The sequence below is a fragment of the Salvia splendens genome, chromosome 18, assembly GCF_004379255.2.
Source record: "Salvia splendens isolate huo1 chromosome 18, SspV2, whole genome shotgun sequence".
Lineage (NCBI taxonomy): Eukaryota > Viridiplantae > Streptophyta > Magnoliopsida > Lamiales > Lamiaceae > Salvia > Salvia splendens.
The window spans coordinates 12,586,689-12,609,301 of NC_056049.1; the positions used below are offsets into that span (position 1 = coordinate 12,586,689).

At 39.6% G+C, this 22,613-nt stretch overlaps 1 long non-coding RNA gene across 1 annotated transcript; it reads right to left on the reverse strand.

The window, feature by feature from the left end:
• Positions 1-20,725: 20,725 nt before the first annotated feature.
• Positions 20,726-22,035, reverse strand: LOC121777910. The gene is made up of 2 exons (XR_006045565.1): positions 21,091-22,035; positions 20,726-21,008 (listed from the first exon to the last, which is right to left on the reverse strand). It is a non-coding gene; the product is annotated as an uncharacterized LOC121777910 (long non-coding RNA).
• Between the last annotated feature and the right edge of the window lie 578 nt (positions 22,036-22,613).

The following is a 22,613-nucleotide window of genomic DNA, read 5'->3' on the forward strand; positions in this document are numbered from 1 at the left end:
CTATTCGGGCAAGGACACGCGACTCTAGCGCCCACACCCAACTCCAAGAGGATCTAATTGAGCACATTTGGGAAAACTTTGGCGGAGAATATTAAATTATGTCATTTTTATTTTTTTAGAATTTTAATTATGTCTTCGCTTTTTTAATGTTAAGTTGTAATATTGTTTTAATTTTAATAAAGTGTGTTTGTTTAAATTGAATTGGGTTTTAAAAAAAATTATAAATTAAATTGAATGAATAGTAATTAAGAGACGGTATAGAGACGGTTAAGAGACGGAGCGTTGCAGCCTCCGTCTCTTAGTTAAGAGATGGAGGAAAAAAGGACAGTGGGGCCCTCAAATAGTGCTCAAATAGTAGTTAAGAGACGGTTTAAGAGACGATATAGAGACAGCGTTGTGGATGGCCTTAGGATATTCCAAAAAAAACAAATCAATTTAGTTGGGACAGAGGGAATATCATTTATCATATGAATATATTTTAATTATTTTTTGTTTTGATCCATTATTATTTTTGAAACTCATCTATAAATATTTACTCAATCCACAATTTTTTCACACTTAAAAACTCCATTTTTCACTCATCCAAAACAATTTTATTTTCAATTCAAGTATGGACTCCAAAGGTAACAATTCTCCCAACGACGAATTAGACAAATTGATTGAATACATGGAGTGTCTTGAAAAGTACTCCCTCCGTTCCTCGTTAATGGAGACATTTCTTTTTTTTTTGCACGGAGTTTAATAATAGTGTGTTAAATGGATGATGAAAAAGTAAGAGGGAATAAAATAAGAGAAAATAAACTAAAAGTGAGAATTACTTTTTGTCAAAAATAGAAATGACTCAATTAACTTGAAACTTCCCGTAATAGAAAAATGACTCTATTAACATGGAACGAAGAGAGTATATTGTGAACCTTCCCCCTCCTCATTACAGAAGTGTACTTCTACACTAAGACAGCTTGCATTGGGTTAACTTCGGATATCTGCGACGAATATTTGACCGTTTTGCGATGCCTTCGGTACATAATATCTGATAGCACCTACAACCAACAATCGTCAACAGTTGTTTCGTCTTCACGAAACACGCCACGACTTACTCGGAATGCTATACAACATTGTTGCATGTATTGCCAATGGAAGAATTACCCTACGACATGGAAGAGGACATACACGGGCATCCACAAAGGTAGTCACTCAATGATTGTGTAGAGGCGGTCGCCAGATTGAACAACGAAAAGTCCTCAACCACTGATGCGTATTTAGATTATCTAATCCAGTTCACACAATAAATCATATTTAATTAATTACTCTAATCATACTACGATACTGCAAGATTACAACGTCGTAAGTAGTATTTCAAGTGTCGATCCACGTAGAGGTGAAAGATGGTTTAAAATTTGAGCAAATAAAAATATAACATAAAGGTTAGATTTTTGGTTTTGAAATATTTTGACAAACTAAAATAAAAGATAAACTATTGAAAGATTTTTCAAACAGGAAAACAAGTCACTCCAAGTTTCTCAATAGACTTGTATTGTTCTACACCTATACAAATGAAACATATGAAGGGATTAAAACATCAATCTTATCACATACACTGAACATGTATATGATGAGTAGTTCACAATTAGCTGAACACATAATCTATGAACCAATTTTCAATTACTACAAATTCCTGCGGAAGCGTTGGAGAAATATTCATCTACTATGATCTCATACTTAATCCGTTATCAAATTATCCACTAAACAATTCAAATTCAACAGCACATCGATAATCAAGCACTCCCAAATTATGTTAAAGAGACAATAGAAAGGGAAAAAAATAACACTATAGTATTTGCCAAAAACATAGTGTATAAACATCAATCACATTGTTGGTGACGGAACACATGGATTTAATGGTGTAGAAACATTCATACAACCCTAAATTACAACTTGGAGCAACACTGAGAGTTTAGCCTAAACGCATAGTAAATTTTGCAATAAAAACCATAAGCATGCTTTTCGTTGAGTGGAATGGAGATTTGGAGTTGGTTCATCGGAATGTTTGCAGGAATTTCTTCCTTCCCCTCTTTCTTTTTTACTCTCTTTTCTCGTGTCTGAATGTCTCCCAAAAACTGCCCCCTAATCTATTTGAAAACTGCAATTCGATAGTTGGCGCATCAAGTCACCCGATCGAGTGCCACAATGGCACACAACTCAGTCGTCCAAGTGAGAAAGCTCTGGAATAATTTTACACCGAGGACGCCACCCGATCGGATGGGAAAATTACACAAAAGATCACTCGTTCGGGTGAAATGCTCCTGGACTCCGCACGGCTAAGGAATATGACACGGACGGGTGCCTAAATGGTGCAAATGTCAACCAACCGGGTGAAATCTCTATGCACTCCTGAAAGAGCAGGTTTGTGCAGGTTCGTGTATTCAATTGATTAGGAGGTGATTCCCAACCTAGTTGTGTCGCTGACACGACGACCTAAAACCTGGTATCAACAATTTCCTCAACCCGCATTACTGGTTAGTATAGTGAGAGCGAGGGTCGAATCACACAGAGATGGATGATTGCTTCTTGTGATAGTGGTGACAATCTGGAGGGGGTTTGGTTAGCTACCACACTTGGGTTGAGGTTCTATCTAGACACAAACTAAAAGGGTGGACTTATACTCTACTGGTTGGTAAGAAGCTCTTATATCGGATTAGATTGGGTACGTGAAAGGTGGGTTGGTACAACTCCGGTGCATGTGAAAAGTGAAAGTTTACTAAAAATAGGTGGACAATGACAGAAACGGATCTCTGGTCGAACTGGCCGATGAATTGCCAGATCCGCCCAAAAGTCTGACAAAAGTGGAAGGACAGAAAGTAAAGTAGCTGAAAAGTAAAAGAGGTCCCCAAATCAGATGTGGATGTTGTCTTCTCCAACAAGTTTGTACAAAATTAAGATAAGCACAGATTACATGGATAACAACTCAAATCAATACTTTACACAAATTAAGATCCACAATTAAAACTTAAAATAACCGATTAATGACCGATAATCCCAGAATTAAATACACTGACTAACATGCAAGGTGGCGACAGTCACGTAATCACAGATCTCATGCATTAAACTTCAAATCGAACGATTAACACTTTGGAATTCCTTGCAGACAACGGGATCTAGCCAATCTAGGCAGAATGAAACCCGATAGCAACGAAAAGATGAATAAAAAACCAACTTCCATATCATAGCGTTTGGATCTCAACATGATACTTCAAAAACGTCAAGAGAAATAAGTTTCAACAGTAGATCCAATGAGAATAAACGAAATACGAAGTTAAACTAAGAATGAAAGTAAAGATTGTTTTGCCACTCGGGCGATGAAACAGTATTCTGGCGACTACTATGGCTGGAGGAGTTGACGGTGAACTATCCCCTGTGGAATTATTAGGTATTCAAGTGATCATGACTGCTGGCGATGAACGAGAGGTGTGGAGCTAGCCTCCGCTTCGGAACTAGGACTTCCGAGAGCGGTTTCTAAGTGTGCCTTCTAAATGAGTAGTCTCCCTCATTCTTCATGTAACCTTCTATTTATAGGGTGGCTTGCCCCTGAATTAGGGTTGTTCTTCACTGTTCATTGTCACTTTTTCCCCCATTAAATAGTTGGTCGTCTACTAGCAATCCTCTCCTCTCCATCTCGAGCCTTTGGGCATGCATCCTGGTCAGTATTGCACCCTTCTAACGTCCTTTTTCACTTGAGCCTCCCGATTCCTTTCCTGCTGACTTGTACCCTTTCATGCACACTTACGCAACTTTTCTTGCAGAATATGCACGTTAAGCTCATCATACTGACCAGTAACCAAGGCCTAGAATATGACTTATCAAACTGCTCACACATAACATATGTTTGTCCTCAAGCATGGAGGAACAAACCAAAAAGCAATAAGTCGGACTCTAGCCTAGTTACTCTCTTAACTGACCCTATAAAAAACTAAGAATAAAAAGACTCTAACGACCTAAAAACTATTGGCGCAAACGAAAAAAAACACAGAAAAGAAAAAGAAAAACACGTTCGAGAAAACATAGAAAACACATTGGACTCATTGAACAGGCTATATTTTCAACCATCCCTCCCTTGGGGTCGAGTGCAATCCGGCTTTAAGCAGCCTTGAACTTCTGCCGCCCCTCTTTTCCTCCTTAGCCAGTATATCCGCTCGTCAAGATTACCCAAACTCTCGGCCAAACACTGCTTCTCTCAATACGCTGGACCACAGATGCTTCGTACTTAGATCTCACGAGTAGCTCCTAAGGGTCTTTAAAGGTTTGTAACTGGGCCATGGGCTTGTAACGTTTGGGGTGGATGTTCCTAAAGCTTTAAGGTTCAAAACTAAACTACTTTATTTTGATGCGGGGGAGCTGTGTGTACTTGAGCACTCAGCTGGGTAACATTCTTTGGCTTGATCTTCTTTGATTGGATTTCTTCTACTAGTCAGTAGGATTCTTGGTGGCTTTGCCACTTATTTGATTTTCTTCTTCTTCCTTCTTCTTCTTTTTTAGGTCGGATGTCTTTCTAGCCATTTTCTTCTTTTTTCCTTTATCTCTTTTTGGAAACCAAGTATTTCACTCAGTCCATTTTCTTCTTTTCTTCTTGCCTTTCTTTTCTTGTTAGCTTTTCGGTTTCACCTTCTTGGTCAATTGCCTCCCTGCCTCATGCCTTCCATACACACAGTCCAAGTGGATAGTGGGTTATATAGGGGTTAAAAGAGGGGCTAGAAAAGGGATTCTTAGGGAAGGTTTTTTTTGTGGGGGGGAGGGGGGCTCCTAATGCCCTTAGGATTTTGCTATACGCAGTTACTTTACCCTAGACATCATGTGGCAGCCACTCTTCTTTTTTTATGTGTTTAGCGGAAAGTGGTTCCACCTTAGGCTTTTTAACTCACCATTTAAGATGGCTTTTGTGTATGGCTCCAAGGTTGGGCTTTTCTCTCATACTTGCATCATCTACACTAACTAGGAGCTATTGGAAGGTAGTTTCCATTGTTTAACATACTTTATTTCCATCAATTCCCCTCACTGTCAGTTTGAAACATTTGAGTTTTAAGCCCGTTCATTAAACACATATCCTAAATAAAACTATTCTAAAAGGACCTAGCACAAAATCCTAAAAATTAACTAACACACAATACTAACACATATATACATGTCATACTGGCCATTTTCTCCCCCATCCCACTTCACTAGTGCCTGCCCTCAGGTACGGGCTGTGAAGTGGAAAATATGATGGCTAGTATGACAGACAAAACAACCGAACAGAAAAATTACTATGTCTTGAGACTTCTCACACTTAGACTATGTAATAGGCTAAGTGGGAGAATGTTGGACTAAAAAACAGAAAACTCATAACAACATATATATAATTAAACATGCCTCAATTTAGCAAACTCTTTCTCCTCGCACTTAGACTATTGACTAGGCTAAGTGTCGAGAATTGGAGTTTGCGCCAACAAAAACTAAAAACACATATATACAATTTATCTACCGAAACAGAAACTTATCAAACAAAATTAAAAATAAGACATAAAAATTAAAAAGAAAACTAACTGGTCATTAAGGGTGGTTGTGGTCATTTGTTCCTCCTAGTCATTCTCAGAGTGGAGTTTGGTGCAGGTGCTTCCTCAGGTACATCTTCCGGTTGTTCACTTCCGTCATCTTCAGTCTCCTCGTCTTCCTCCTCGTTCTCAGCCTATTCACTTGGATCATTTCTTCCGGCAGCTTGGCCACTCGTCCTGTCCCTGCTGCTCCTTCTGTTTCTTGACATCTCCTTGAATATGTTTTCCACACATCTCCCAGACATGCCAACTCTACCTGTGCCTCCCTGTTTTCAGCTGCCAATTCCGCCACCGCCCTCTCCAGGTTCGCCTGCCTCTGCTCTTGAGCTTGCATTCTCTGGCCTGCTATCACCCATCCCGCGGGAATAGCGGCCTCACCCATCGCGACACACCTTCTCTGATGTAAACTGTGTTTGTGAGGGTGAAGAAGAGGGTGTCGAACAAGCCAGGAGGGTCCACCATGAACATGGGGGATAGGCTCTCTGCCTCGATCGTGGCTATGTTGTTCCTCATGAAGGCTCCTAAAATGTGGCAGAGGGACATATTCCTTGCAGGGGGAGTGGCGATTACATGAAACTGGTAGGCAGTCAAGAACCCAAGATGTACCCTCCTTCCGCGCCTAGCGCACCAAAGAAGGTACAGTTCGGGTCATTCAGGTTCAGACGACAGAGTTCGTCTGTCCTAGCAGGTTGTAATCCAGGTAGATTTGGACGAAGCGCATGATAGGGTTGTTGAAATGAATGGAGCGGGATATGGTAAATACAAACTACCCAACAGCTGGATGGGTTAACTCTTCCCAGGCTTCTTAGGGATTAAATTCCACCTGTCTCCGAGGGATCCCCTTTTCCTACTCTTCCATTCAGGCCATATGGCCTCTTCTAGGCTACACATCCCAAGCCTAACTGTCCACTCTATCAGACTCATTCTCACTTCCCTCCCAAACACCATGAAGGACACGGACACCTCATCCAGGTCTGTTGTGACTTGGAACCTGAAGGTTGTGAAGAATTCCTTCGCTAATCTAATGGTTATTGTGGGGTCTCCATTTTCCAACAGCCAATCAAAACCCAACGCACGTATGTATGACAGAAATGTTTCAAGAGCAGCCAACTCGTCAAGAGAGGGGTAATGGAGTACTATGCCGATTTTAATTTGCTTGATGCCGTCGTCTTTGTCATCGAAGGAATCTTGAAGCTTTTTGGTATTGTAGTGCTTCATATCATTCATCAGGTCGTCATCAAGTTCGACCTGCCACGGTTGGTACTCCAACTCACCACCGGGGAGATGAATCAGCTCACGGTGGTTCTCAGGCAACAGTTGCTCCTGAAATTATTCATCCTCGAGCGACACATCGCTCTCCGAATCTGGTTCTTCACTTGAAGCGTACTCATCATCGCTAATCTCCCATCGACGTGGTGGATCCCTTCTCTCAAGCTCTCGGATTACCACTCCGGTGTTGGCTGTGCTGGGCTTCTTGCTGTTTTGTTGTGGTTTCACAGGGGCTTTCCCTTTCCTCTTCCGTTCTTGTAGATATCTTTCCTCCTCTGTTTCATCGTCCGGCTTCTTTCCGGTTGATGTCGAAGGTTCCCTTTGGGCGGTAGGCTCGGTCTCCAGGGTTGTGATAAACTCCTTCTCCGCTGGTGTGCTGTCTCCTACGACCTTCGATGCGAGGAGTTCCCACCTCCCGGTGAGTAGAGGTAGGTGGCATCACTTCTGTTTCCCTTAGGGTGTCCTCTAGGTTGGCAGCTGATAGGGATTCCTCATCAGGTTTTGTAGGAGTCGTCTTCTCATCTTCGCTAGAAATCACCACTGCATCAGACGCAGTGTTGACCCCTGCCTTCCTGGTCATTCCCCTTGACGACTTTGGTTTGATCACTGAGGGTGCTACTGCCTCCAGTTTAAAGGTTGGAACTTCGGGTTCTGGCTCCACTTGTTTCTCAACGTCCACCCCTGCTACTGACTACGGGGCTACTTCCTCGGGTTCTCTAATCGGTCCCAATGCGTTGTTGTCTTCCCTTCTCGGCAGTATCTTCCCTTCTCCCGGTCACTCTATCCAGAATTGACTGGAATTCTTCGTCAGTCATTAGGCCTTGCTTCCTGGCCGTTATATTCAGATCTGCTTCTCTCTTCTTCTCACCTTCAGTTACAGGTTCCGCGTTCGACGTCTCCTCCGTTTTCCCTTTCCCTTCTTATATCCCCTTCTCCTCCGCTATCTTTTCTTCCTCGTTCGGCCCTTCTGCTTCGACACTTTCCTCTTCTGTTCCTGGATCTTGGTAGGCTGATAGAGGGCTAACGTCCATCGGCTCAATTTGGGGCTGTCTTGGGGAGGGTTTTAATGTTTCTAGGGATGCGGCTTCTTTTTGAGAAAAATCGGCGGTGTAGGGGTTGATGAAGTTGGGACGGTGGTCGGATGAATTACAGTGGATGGAATTTCTAAAGTGTGGGTAGGCATCACCAGCGCTCCGCTGGTTGCGCTTGCTACACCGCCGAATTGATTCAGGCCTGCAAACGTTGTTCCTCAATCCATATTAGTTAGTCTGCTTTAGATACGCCGTCAGAACGTCGAGGGAAACCATCGGTGCTGTCGGTGGGGCTGACGTCTGCGGTGGTGGTTGTGGAACTGTCGGCTGTGCTTCCGTCGACGGTTGGACTTCCGGATGTTCTTCTCGGTGGGGCGATGGGGGTTTTGTGGAGGCTTGTTTCTAGGTTAGTTTCTTTTTTCCCATGGGGGGGTTTTGTGGAGGCTTGTTTCTGGGTTAGTTTCTTTTTTCCCATGGCTGGAATTGGTGGCTGGTCTTGGTTTTCCCGATGGTAAATTGGGGAGTTTTTGGAAATATTTGTAATCGGCAATGGGGGTTGTGACTTGGGGGAGAGAATGCAGGTGAGGGTTTGTAAAGGTGAAGGGAATAGGCGGTTGGGGGGTTATATAGTGGTGAAGGTAGTTCAGGGTTTCGACTGGTGGTAGGCGGTTTCCAGGTCGCGACGCTTCGGGTGGAAAGCGGTTGAAGATCCTCGCCGCTGATTGGATGGTGCCTGTCACCTTACTGCCTCACGCGCCTATTAGGTTTGGTATACTGAAAGCATGTTTCGAGCAAGTTCGCATGAATAGAATCTTGCTTGTATACGTAAAACTCTATAATCTACTTTTAACCTGATTCAATATTATTCGAGCAGTTTGCATGAATAGAATCAATATATTATTACATTGTGTTCGCTTGTGCATTTATAAGATGTTTTATAAACATTTAAATGTATAAGAAGCAAACAAAGTCTAAGTATTTTGCTTAGTAGACAGGTTGTGGGCGTCGTCCACTTTAAGGTAACACAGTCGGTTCTATGCAATGTTTTGCAAAAGAGAAAGAAGAATTTCACAACCCAGATAGACTTAGACTACCTATCGTGAAAGGTTGCAATGTCAGTCCGATTATTTCTAAGCCTTTATGAAAAAAGATGACGTTGGTGTGGTATAGCACTGAATGAATCTAACAGCAGGACGTGTCTTTATGCTGTCTACTGAAAGACTAGGTCTTGATAAATAATTATTTCTTAATCTACATACATTAGGATTGAGCATACGGTATTGGTTATGCACTACTTTGACTTATCAAATGGTGCGGGTTTTTCGCAACCCAATAATCCTGATATATTGGGTAGTGGTGATTAATATATAGTGATGCTAGGATTGCTATTATGTTGAATCGTGCACGAGGTGAGTCTCGTCTGATAATGTCCTCAAGAGGAGCTTGAACAAGGTTTTATTATTCGGAAACTGACCAATTTGAATTTAATTATTCCATGAATAATAAATAAGTGTTTCTTGCTAAGTCCACTCTTGGAATTAATAAGATGTTAATTAATTAAGTCCATAGCAGACATGAATTAATTAATGGACATTTATATCTCAAGCGCGGGAAATAAACAATAAACATAACGGAAACCCGAATTACTTGTAATTTCGGATTTGGATGGGCAGTGCAATATTACTTCTGTAGTGGCTGCCCGTAATATTCCAATATAAACTTATATTAAATTGTGGGTTCAATTTAATTAGTAAAAAGCTAATTAGGTGAGGCCATATCCAAAATCTTCCATAGATCCCTGACTGGGCCCAATATGAACTTAATATAAATAGGAAAATAAATGAGACAAAAACCACAATTATTATTCTATGAAATTTTCGTCCCCCTTTGTAATTAGTAGAGGATCTAAAAAATTATTCAGCTCTCCTCCGTGAGGAATTTATGTCTTATTTATTCTATTCCTAGTATTTTGATAAGATCAGCCCACCCTGATATCGAGATACAGTTCTGGAATAGTCAGATGATCCGTGGTGTAGTATTGAAGATAATCACGTGGAGAAGGCGCAAACCTTAGCGGTTGTTGGGCGTGTTTCTCTTTTCAGCACAACTTTCCCGGAGCGGACCGCTATCTGTTCAGCGGTCGTTAGTGGCCAGCGATCGTTGGCTGGGTTGCAGCGGACCGCTGATTTCCAACTTCGACTTTTAGCTATCTTTTTAGGCTCTATTTTGCACATTTCTCACAAACACTTCAAAATACCAAAATAGATAAAATATACAAATAATGGACATGTAATGTAACTTTGACGCTCAAAACGGACCTAAAAATGGCCTTAAAACAGTGCAAAATCCGAGCGTATGAATGCTACAAGAGCTTAGTTGACGCTATAATTAATTCCTCTTGAGAACAATAGGAGTCTTATGTGCTTTTGAGATTTGCAAATCTAGGATTGACGACTCTAGTATGTGGTCTACATTGTGCTCTTGAGAATTATTGATGTGACTCGTTCTAGTAAAGTATAAACTGTGTTAGGGTATCATAACTGTGTTTTGCGTAAACCATAATTGTGAAAGAGTTCTATCCTTTGAATTCCACTCTTTTCCTGATTTAACTTCTTTATTATTGTTTATTTATTTTCTGTCTAGTTAATTAATATAATCAAAACTCTTGTTTCCCTAGATAGTATAAGATTCTTAGTATGATAATCAGTTGCAATTATATTATGTGTTCGATATCCTGGTAGTGGTCTTTAGCTATTCTATTTCTGCCTTGTATTTGCAAATAGTTTTAGTGCTAAAAAATAGTGATCAATCAATCATGGAAAATAAACTACACATAAAATATTGCATCAATCTATCATTAGATAAAGAAACGAATCTCTAACAATAATTTTGGGCTATATATTGTTCCATTGTATTTCTACTTTGACAACTAAAACAATGAATAGTGTAAATTACTGTCATAGGCGTGGGAGAGGCGTGGAAGAGGGCATCCCCTTGGCAGTTGTAGCATGACACATAAAATGATTAGAATAATGACATAGCAAGTTATACAGACGTGACGAGAATTCTCTAGTAGTGTGATCCACAACCGAGGCACGGAGGGGGTGCCGAACTGCTTTGTCTGGCGTGTGTGGGTGGTGGCAACGGGTGTGGGGACATTGGAGGGGTGGGACAACTGTTGTGGGGAGGGGCAGTGGGCTAGAGAATAGACCCGATGTGGGCTCTGGCGTAGGTAAGAAAGAGAAGAGGGAAAAGGAAGGAGGAGAAGAAATCGTAATTGTTCATTTATATTTGAAATTGTGCATTGATGTTCATTTAATTTCAATTATTATTATTAATATAAATATTAATTATATGTAAAATACATTAATTATGCATTTATTATTGAAATTGTACATTAAATTGTAATAATAAAATTAGATTAGATATGAATTAATTAGTACTTTATATAGCAATAAATTACATTCTTTTTGTCTTAATTAAGTTGAGTCGTATTCCTTTTTGGAATGTCCAAACAAAGTTGAGTCATTTCATTTTTTGACAAAAAACAAAACATCCAATTATCCTTACTTTATTCCATCACTTACTTTACTATTTCTTTATCTTTCCTACATTTATTCTTTTGTCTTACTTTTCAACACAATTTCTTAATCTCGGTGCCTAAAAATTTTGACTCAACTAGTTGGGACAGATGGAGTATTAAACTAGTTTTTTTTATATCAAATGCCTTCACGGTGGAGGGTTAAGTAGGAACCTCATCCCCTATATATCATCAAACGAAAGTTCTTACAGGAAGGGCTCGTTTGTTTTCCATGTTAGCCATAGAGAGTCCTCCTTATCTACCCTAATTTACATGTTTGTTTTCCATGTTAGCAATCTATCCGACCCGGTTCCTAAACCCCAATACCCGACATTGTTGGTGATATGAATTCCCAAAAAGCAGATATCTCTGTCTGCATTGAAAGCTACGATTGTCCACAATCAACAAATTAAAGAATTCGAATTTCAAAAACTAATGACTTGAATACCCCTTCATTTACTCCATCTCCATCTACTACCGCCAGATTCTACAAACAATGTCAGATTGGCGTGGAGTTTTGTGAGAAACTCCAATTCGAAAATCTTGGTGGCCGTATTTGCTTGTGTGATTTATAATTCATAAATTGAGATGGTAGAATCCAATTCGAATATCTCATCGCGTTTGCCTTTTTTGTAGGTTTAATCCAATCGACCTGGGTAAATCGAATGCCGAGGAGCCATGGCTGACCAAGACGTTGTTTAGAAGGTAATGCTTTTCATAACTCCCGCAAAAGATTATACAGCGATTTCTATACGATTTGTGGTTTTATAAATAAGATATGGAATTATTTTGCTATTGAGCACCCATGGCCTTCACGATTTGTTCCTAAATGGCCGATTGTAGGTTGTAATATATATATGGGGTGTGTTGGTATGAATTTTGTTGAATAAATTGAATTGATTTGCTGTTGTTACTGATGAGATTGAAGTCAGTGTGTTTGTTCTCATTTAATCGAAATTGGAGTTCATTATAGAGACCTTGAATATAGAAATTTGTTTGGCATTTGTTTAGGGCTTGAGTGCAGGGTATATGTAAACACCATTCACTTTATTCAGTCGAATTTTGAATGTATTTTCTGTATTTGTGCTGACATTGTAAAGTGATGATTCTGCTGTGATTGTTTGGCATTTGTTCAGGGCTTTGGGGCAAGGTATATGTAAACACAATTCACTTTATTCAGTAGAATTTTGAATCTATTTTATGTCTTTGTGATGACATTGTAAAGTGATGATTCTGTTGTGATTGTTTGGCATTTGTTCAGGGCTTTGGGGCAAGGTATATGTAAACACAATTCACTTTATTCGGTTGAATTTTGAATCTATTTTCTGTCTTTGTGATGACATTGTAAAGTGATGATTCTGTTGTGATTGTTTGGCATTTGTTCAGGGCTTTGGGGCAGGGTATATGTAAACACCATTCACTTTATTCAGTTAAATTTTGAATCTATTTTTTGTCTTTGTGATGACATTGTAAAGTGATGATTCTGCTGTGATTGTTTGACATTTGTTATGATGCTTCGTTGTTTGAAGCAATTTGAGCAAAATTGTGGATACATCTTTATGTAGGATAACCAAAAGGAACCAACCACAATATTGATTTTGCTTGATGAAATACTAAGAAACCATCGGATAAACATGATCCTTGTAAGCATGTTAATCACATTGGCCAGATCCAATGCACGTAAAAGGAAACGGCGGGGAAGAGATACACCAGAGGAAATTATTGAATTCATGCCTGCTCATGTAAAGCAAATGGACAGGCTTGACCGAGTTTCTGATCGTTCATGTATAGACAATTTGTGGATGGATAGAAACACTTTTGGTAGATTATGTCGCCTTCTGCGTGACCGGGCTGGATTAAAAGACCAGAAATTTGTCACCGTTGAAGAACAAGTTTCTATGTTTTTGTGCATTCTATCACACCACAAAAAGACACGGGTAGTCGGTCACGATTTCATGCGTTCTTCTAAAACTATGTCTAAATACACACATATGGTGCTCCGTGGGGTGCTTACTTTGCATGAGTTGTTATTAGTGAAACCTGAACCGGTTGGTGATGAATGCACGAACTCAAGATGGAAGTGGTTTAAGGTATGTGAAATATGTTATATGCCATATTTTTAATTTTTTCCAAACAATGTGCTGACTCCTTGACAAAAAAATGTTGTAGGGTTGTCTAGGAGCTTTAGATGGGACGTATATACACGTACGAGTGCCCATTGCTAACACACCACAGTATCGTAATAGAAAGGGGCAAGTATCAACAAACACACTTGTTGTGTGTGATCGACGACTTCGGTTCGTATACGTGCTGCCAGGATGGGAGGGTTCTGCTGGTGATTCGAGAATATTACGTGATGCAATAAGCAGGCCTCTCGGGCTTAAAGTACCCAAAGGTAAAACAGTTTGACATCTTTTTTAATAAAGTGGGTAGGCTTGACACTCTTCTTTTCACATTCTTTTCAATTTGTAGATTGCTATTACCTTTGCGACAATGCTTATGCCAACAGCGAGGGATTCATCACACCATACAAAGGCGTTCGTTACCATTTGAAGGAGTGGGGTCCTGGAACCCAAGCACCGCAAACAGTCGAGGAATTGCTCAACTTGAAGCACACTAAAGCTCGGAATGTCATCGAGCGTTCTTTTGCAGTGCTCAAGATACGTTGGGGAATACTTTGCAGCCCAAGCTTCTATCCTATCAAGGTCCAAACATGATTGATAATTGCTTGTTTCTTGCTTCACAATTTTATACGCACTCAAATGGAGGTGGATCTGTATGAGGAATTGGTTGGCATTCAACATGAAGACGGGTATGGGAGTGATCACGATGACCCGGTGGTGCCCACAATCACTACGGTTGCACCAACACCATTGTGGACGAAGAAGAGGGACAACCTAGCTGCTGCAATGTGGGCTCAGAGGACAAACGTGTGATTGATGTGGTTGAGGTTATTTGTGTGAAAACTTTTAAATTTCTATTCGTGCACTGAACTGTGTCAAACAATACTTAGACAATGGTTTGTAAGAAATGCTTAATTGTTTTACTATGATCCATTATGTGACGTCCCTACACCAAATTTGTCAAAAAGGACACGACAAGAAACATAAACTAGAATACAATTACTTCGCTAATTAATTAGTTTAAAAATATGTATAATGTATATGTGTGATTCAGTAGATTAACTAGTTTACAAAATTGTGCTTAATATTCTGTGCATGCATCACAATTTTTATAGTAGATACGCATTACATATATTTACATTTACACAACTATTGAAAGATATAATTGGGGGTATAATTGGTTATGGGTACACCTGTGCATTTCTTCTTCAAAATTTTTCGATGACTCACGACACTTGTAATTGTGCACTTATTATTAACCGTAATCTGCCTTGTATGATATAACTTCAAATATATGATATGATGATGCTTCGAGTTTTACATTATTTTGGAATGCCAAATTCAAATTACAAATTGATTACGTAAATTGACCCTAATTGTGAGTATATTCGATTCTTTCCTGAACTTTCCCATTTAAAAGGGTCATACATGAACGAAAAAAATACAAGACTATCCTCATGCCGATATACACCGAGATGATTCAAAAAATTAGTAACCGCCTTGAGTTAGGCTCTATTATAATCTGGAAAGTTTAATTAATAATAGTATCCACAACAAACATCCAAGAAAGTGGTGTTTGTATGCATTAGTATCACAAATACTAGAGTGATAATATTAATTAACAAAAATACAAAACGTTTCCATGCATTCACATATTACAGGCAAAAAAATAGTTGGCATACTACATATTGATGCACTGGCACTAATTAGTTACATGGATTAATGTTTAAACCATGGTAGATAACAAAATACAAAAAAAGACATTGAGTCCACCAATTTCAAATCATTCCATCGGTCTCTAGGAGATCGAGCACAAATGCCGGTCGTGCCCATTCATCCAATCCCCTAAACAAATCCATAAGCTCAGGCTCCTTCACTAGCTTTTTTGCAGCATAAAATTGTTGTTTGATGGTCAGCCCGGGCATACCTTTCAGTTGATTGAAGACCTCGGTTCCCTTCTTACTAAGATCAAACTCATAACCTATTCGGGTAGAGATGTCCTTCAGCTGCTCATTAGTGTCTTCATGGATGCGATTCATCAAAGCAAGGACATTGTCCATCTTATCCTTAGCCTTCCTCTTCTTCGTTACTTTGTTTTGCACCCTCGGAGTTACTCTCACAGGTGCCGGTGCCGGTGCCGAAGTGCTCTCATCTACCATCTCTGGTAGAACACCGCTAGGAAATACTTCATCAGGGAAGAGTTCCTCTAAAGTAATTGGAGAACACTTAGCTGAACTTTCACCCACAGCAACCTTAGAACCATAAATCTTTTGCATTGCCTCCCCAGTGTCCATACCCTTAACCCCCTCCGCACGGTCCTTGCCGAAAATCTCCTTCCAGTCACTCAACATAGGCCACGACTTGTTCCTCATATACTTGGCATTGCTATCTTTCTGCCAAACACATTAAACCAAATACACAAATTACAAATTTAATAACAAATGAAGCATGCATATCGTAATAGTCCTTGAACTGGAAACACCATCTAGACTAAACAAATAGAATTTGCATGAGTATCATTGAACCGTCCTTGAACTGGAAACACAATCTAGACTAAACAAATAGAATTTGCATGAGTATCCTTGAACTAAAAGCACCAAACTAATTTAATCACCAAACTAATGTAATCAAACAAACTAAGATAACCTTAGATAAACAAACAACATAATAACCAAATCATTCCATTGATATCCAACAATATTCCTCAGCCAACATCATAACATCAACAAAGCAATCTTGGGAATAATAACAAAATCTAGGCAATTATCCACGAAGCATATAAACTATGTTATTGTTGCACCAGAAACAGGAGAAAATATATCAACACATATACCCCTACAACTAATTAAACTTGCCCATTGTGATCAATATTACCTGCACAACTTGTGCCTATTGTTCATCATCGATATCTATCTTGTAATCACCATCAGCATTGAAACCAACTCCACTACGGTCAAGTATCTGCATTTGCGAATAGTAATTCTTTTTCCAAGTAGTGATTTTCGACTTGATGTGAGTGTGAACAACAATATCAGTTTTTGGAAATTCACGTTTCAGTGCCTCCAGTGCACGAGTGAGATAACCTGAACGGAAACCATTATTCAACTTCCATCCGGTTGCAGCCAATTCCTTCGTAGCTGACATAAGGATCGACTCCTCGCGTTCTGTCCAACAACGTCTAGAGCCAGCTGCTATTACCCCTTTGTTGGTAAGCATATCCGAGCTACCTGCAAAGAGTGTGTAGTTATCTATCACGGGGAAGGTACTACGAAGAGTAAAGGCGCTTAGATGAAGGCATTACCCTCTGGTAATGGACTGCTTTCTGTGTCATAACCGCTCTGGTGTTGAGAGGCCATTAGAGCAAATTGAAGTGATTATAAGAGCCTAGTATGACTGGAAGCAAAAAAATTAAATAACATACGCTCTAATAAGTCAAATGTTATGAATTTAATGTGACTCAAATAAGCTAAAACAAAAGACTAAACATAAGGTTGGCCACAAAGCAAAGATGAAATGATTGAAATAAACCAATTGCCCAAATTGAAACCATGAATGAGCTTCGACAAGTTCACCCACATCAAACTATAAAAACGAATACATACAGGGATTCTTATGCAATTCAATTGAAGACCATTTGTATAAAATTCAGAAAACAGGAATACATATGAAAATAGATATCCTCATCAGAAATAATCTCTGACTAAATCGTCGAGTACATAGAAAAATGGATACCCTCATCTACGAAATACATACAACCTAATATTACCGAGTGGATTTAACTTCAGGGGAAGAGCATCAGTCACTCGTCCGTCGTTGCCACTATGATTAATGATAAGGAGGGCAATCTATATTTGAGGAGATATGAAATGGTAGGCGGGAATTAGGGTTAGTGCGAAAATTTTAGTTCAGCGCCAAAAATGGGGGAATGAGGACAATCTGGGAATTATGAAAAATTAATGAGGATAAATTCGTGAATTCATGTGTGTATCTACAGTTTAACTACCTCATACCAAACAGAGTGTTTACAAATGTGGGATATGTGTATGTACAAACAAACAAATGTATGTGATTACTAACTCCAACCCTAAACATGATATTGGAGTTTACCATATTGTAACCTATGTTAGACCATCATGGAAAACAAACGGGCCCGAAGACTATCCCAAAAGAGAATTGTCTCCTAATAAAACAAAGGACAAACTATCTAAAAGAACCAACACAAGATGAGCAAAATGCAAATGCCATCAACACCTAAAGTTAGGAAAACCTACTTGATCCCATCTACACAAGGCCTTCACTCGAGCAGGAGCCGAGTTTCTTGTGATGTACGAGCATGCCGCTATTTGGTTTCCAATTCCGGCAAAGTGATCTACAACCTCTCAATTTGCCCTTAATCTTAGCCAACCGCTGATTCCAACTACCCCAAACCAATCCAGTGAACCACAATCTCCGCAACTGATTCCAGCCAAATATGGTCCCCATATTGTTTGGCAAGACTCAATCCCATGAAAATTGCCAAGGTTTGGCCCCAAGTCCCGACTCAGCCTTCAAACCTGTGGCAAAACTTGACAGAATCTCTCCATTATGATCTCGCACGACACCCCCTCCTCTAGTAGTTTGGGATGATGGACTGAACGCACCGTTTGTGTTTACTTTAATCCATGAGTGCTCTAGGGGCCTCCATTGCACCCTCTAAACTTTCTTAGTTCGCGCTGCACTCAGCGGTTCTGCCATAAAATCCACTCCCGGATTGCAGTCTCTCCAATGAACTGGACTTAGCATCTTTGCCAGGACCAAATTCCTCAAATAAATAATGACTTTTGAGCTCACATTCTCTACCTTGAAATATTTTCATGGTGTACATTCTTGTTTCTCTCCGTCCAAATGAACCAAAGGATGAGACAAGGAATAACCACACAAATACTATGTCTAGAGCGCGTATTCAAGTTTCTTTGCCACCATCTTAATCTTAGATCAACATTCTCTCATTCCTCTGGAAACAGCGGAACCTGAGGGAACCATCTAGCAAAATGTCAGCATACTCTTCTTGCAGCCTCTCCATTTACAAACAAGTGCAACCTTGACTCAACCTCCGGCTTCTCAAAACATCGATATCTCGAAGCCAGATAGATTCCCCTCCATTGGAGTTTCATATCCTCTGTGATTCTGTTAGCGAACAATCTCCAACGGAAGTATTAAACTAGTTATTATTATTACTACTCATATATTTATTACACATCATTTTATTTAAAACATCTGTCATTATATATAACATCTTAAACTCGGGTTTAACCAATTATTTTTAATTAATCCCAACTAATTAAACTTACCTTACTTAATCCCAACTAATTAAAATCAAAATCCACGATACCCACATAACCTAATTGGCCAATAAAAAAAACTCTAAAATATGGGATTCATCTTTAATCTTCTTCTCTCGTTCTCATTGCCTTTCATCTCTCTTCTTCTTCTCTTGTTCTCAGTCCGGAATGGACACCATCTTGGCAGAAACTCCCCTCTCTCTGGTGCTAACTCCTAAGCCGTAGGGAGTCTAGAGAGATTTCACTCGGTTGGGTGACATTTGCGCCATTTAGACACCGAGTCCGAGATCATTTCACTGATCAGTTGGGTGGCGTCTTCAGTGCGCGAATCATCTAGAGTCTTCTCACCCGGCCGGGTGACTGGACGCCCACTGTCGAATTTCAGTTCTCAAATAGGTTTGGGGCTAGTGCATTTGATTAAGTTAACCCGACTAGGTGACTTGACGCCCAATGCAAGTCTATTGAGCAACTCGGAAAGACGTGTTTTCCTGTTTGAAAAATCTTTCAATAGTTAATCTTTTATTTTAGTTTGTCAAAATCTTTCAAAACAAAAAATCAAACCTTTTATGTTATATTTTTATTTCCTCATAAGTTTTAAACAATGTTTCACCTCCATGTAAATTGACATCTTAAATACTACTTACGACGCTGAAATCTTGCAGTATCGTAGTATTATTAGAGTAATTAATTAAACTTGATTTATTGTGTAAACTGGATTAGATACTCTAAAATACACTTCAAGTTTTGGCACCGTTCCCGGGGAGACAATAGATTGTTTAACCCTTAGTCTGCCTAAGTATACATAGTGTTTAAGTTGATAATGGAAGATGTTAGGCAATCTTTTCATAGCCTACTTTTATATCTAAAATTTTTACCCTTTTCAAAATCTCTTTTACCCTTTGGAGCCAACTTTTGAGCCTTTAAGTCTATTCTTTGGAAGCCAAAATAATGGGGACAATTCCTTGGGTTAGTTAGTTTGGATTTTTTATATCTTTTGTAAAGGAATTGGAGAGATAAGAAGGAAATAATATAAAGTGAAAAAGTAGTGTGCTTAAATTAAGAAAAAAAAAGTGCATGTTGTGAAATAGAGAAATTCAAAGTGTGCTTGTCCTAGAAATGATGCCTATAGTATTAAAAAATGAAAACAAAAGAAAAGAATAGAAGGTTGTGTATAAAGGAAAGAAAACCAAAGGATTGATAAAGTGAGTTGAAGTTAGAATAAATGTAAAAAATGTCTTGGGTTTGAAAGAAAACCCACGATCTATTTTACTCTACTTGAGAATTTTTATTTTTAGTCACTTCTTAGCCAAATATTCCTCACCTACCAAAGAGCCTATATTACAACCAAAGTAATGATCTTTCGTACTTTTGATGTTTAATCACATCTAGTAGAGGATGAAATAGATTTTGAGCAAACCTATGGTAAACTTTGCATGATATACGATTTGAGTGCTTATACACTTTGCCTTATACAATTTGAACACACTTCCCATCTTTGGAAGTTTAACCACTTGTGAGTGCATGATTCCAAGGTGATATACGAGTTAGTAATGAAAATGCACAAATAAGCCATGTTTGATTTGATTTGTGTTATTTCATGCTTAGTCTATTTTTTCATAATTTGAGGCAATTATGACGTAGATTCCTTATGTAATGCCCCCTCCTTTTTATTACCCTTTTCCATTAATGTTTAATGTCGAGCTAGTGAATCCTAGCTCTCTCGACTCGTGTTTTGGAATGAAATTCATTAGCGTTCGTAAATGTTCAATGTTGTTAGCTAGCTAAACCAAAAAAAAAGTATAAGTAAGAATCGATCGAACCAAAACGACTTCGATATAATTACAAAAAGGAACAAAGGGTTTACTTCAGACAAAAAGTGTTCGAATATCTTTTTACATACATAACAAGCTACCATCTAATTACAAGAAATATTCTACACATGAATTGATGAGGGGGATGTTAAGAATGCAAAACATGCATTTTGGGCCCTCCTCGAAATGACCGAAATCGCACCCTCTACGGGTCGGGCCCGAACGAGTTGACTGCCGAGAGCAGCGGGCCGGGCCGGGAACAACATAGCAGTCCAAGTCTTGCTCCACCTGCAAAATAAGACGAAACCTTTAATTAGCAAAGAAACAAGAGAAATTAAGAGGATTTCTATTAGGGGAGAAAGAACAACACCTCTTTTCTAACAAGAGACTAAAGACTAGCCTCAATGAGCAAGTCGAGCCTGCACGTTTCCCTTGTGCAGTCAATCTGCACTCCCTCCTGGGACCATCTGCCACCACAAAACAATTACCATAAATCAAGAAGTACTCCCCATAAGCATAACACCAAAATTTCCTTAATTAAAAGTGAAGAGGTACAAGTGCAAAAGGAGATATGTTATGACATGAAGACAAAAGAAAATCAGCCCCTTTAATGACACAAAGTACACCAAATTGCCTATAAAGAAAATCAGCCCCTTTAGAAGCATGATCACTTAGAATAGCAAAAATCGACAGTAAGTTCTAACACCATCAAATGCTGCCCCAGACACACAACCAAATCGTTTATATAACACACGGGCAGTAGTATCACATCTAAAACGAGACTAAAACAATAAAGTAGCTCTCTGCACAGATGGGATTCAACATCACCAATTAGAGGCTAATTCCTCAGTAAGTACTTAGCAAACAAGAATAAGCATAAGAGCTGATCACTAAACGAAGAAACAAAAGGGGCTAAGGGGAAAGAGACTTAGATTAAGCTCGAGGGGGTGGCGACGCCGCCGGAGCAGCGGCGCGAGGCGAAACCAGTCGGCGACGGGAGAGGAGCTGCTGCCTTCGGAGGCAAAGAAACAGGGGCGCCGTCCCTGACCGGATAGAGCTTCGGCTCCCCGATCTAGATTTCAGAGGAGGCAGGCGCCGGCGGAGCTTTACCAAATCGGAACGGCGATTCCGCCGAAAAAGGAAGAGAATGAGAGTGAGCTGAGAGGGAACCCGATTTGTGGAAAAGAGAGGCCACTCCGGCGTGGATTCGCCGGAGGAGAGTGAAAGAAGAGGCACCGCCGTTCTCTTTTATCGACTAGGGATTTTTCCTCCAAATGTGATGGATGAGGGAATAATGGAGAAGAGGGAGTACCGATGTGGACTCAATCCACTTTATTGGGCTGGGCCATGTCTCCCTAATTAATTAATACTTGGATTGATTTAATTAGTAGGGTGGGCTGAATGAGTTGAATGCCTGGGTTGAGCCCATTTAAGTAGGAAGGGGAAAAATTGAAGAAAAATAGAGACCGAGATTTTCCCCTTGAAAATTTGGGCTAGTCCCATTTTAAATTGTGGACCCGGAACTCAAGTAATAAATGAACTCAAGGAAATTAGTTGAGAAAGTGGACGAATTCTATTGTTGAAGAGACATGTAAGCATACAACAAACAGGGAGCACTGAAAGAAAACTTGCACACTATCAAAAGCTGTAAAACGAAAAGGTGACAGTGACGGCAATCCCAACGAACTATGACCTTCTTCTTCACTGAGCAACAAATCAAACACACATGGCAGAGGAAAACAAAGCATATGACATCAAAGCGAGAAACAAACAAATCAAAACACGGATCCATGCGATTTAGCCGAAGAGAAAACAGATCTAAAGGTGTATCCTAATTTCATGCAAGTTGACGAGCAAAAACTTAGATCTAACTATGAGAAATCAAAATAGAGC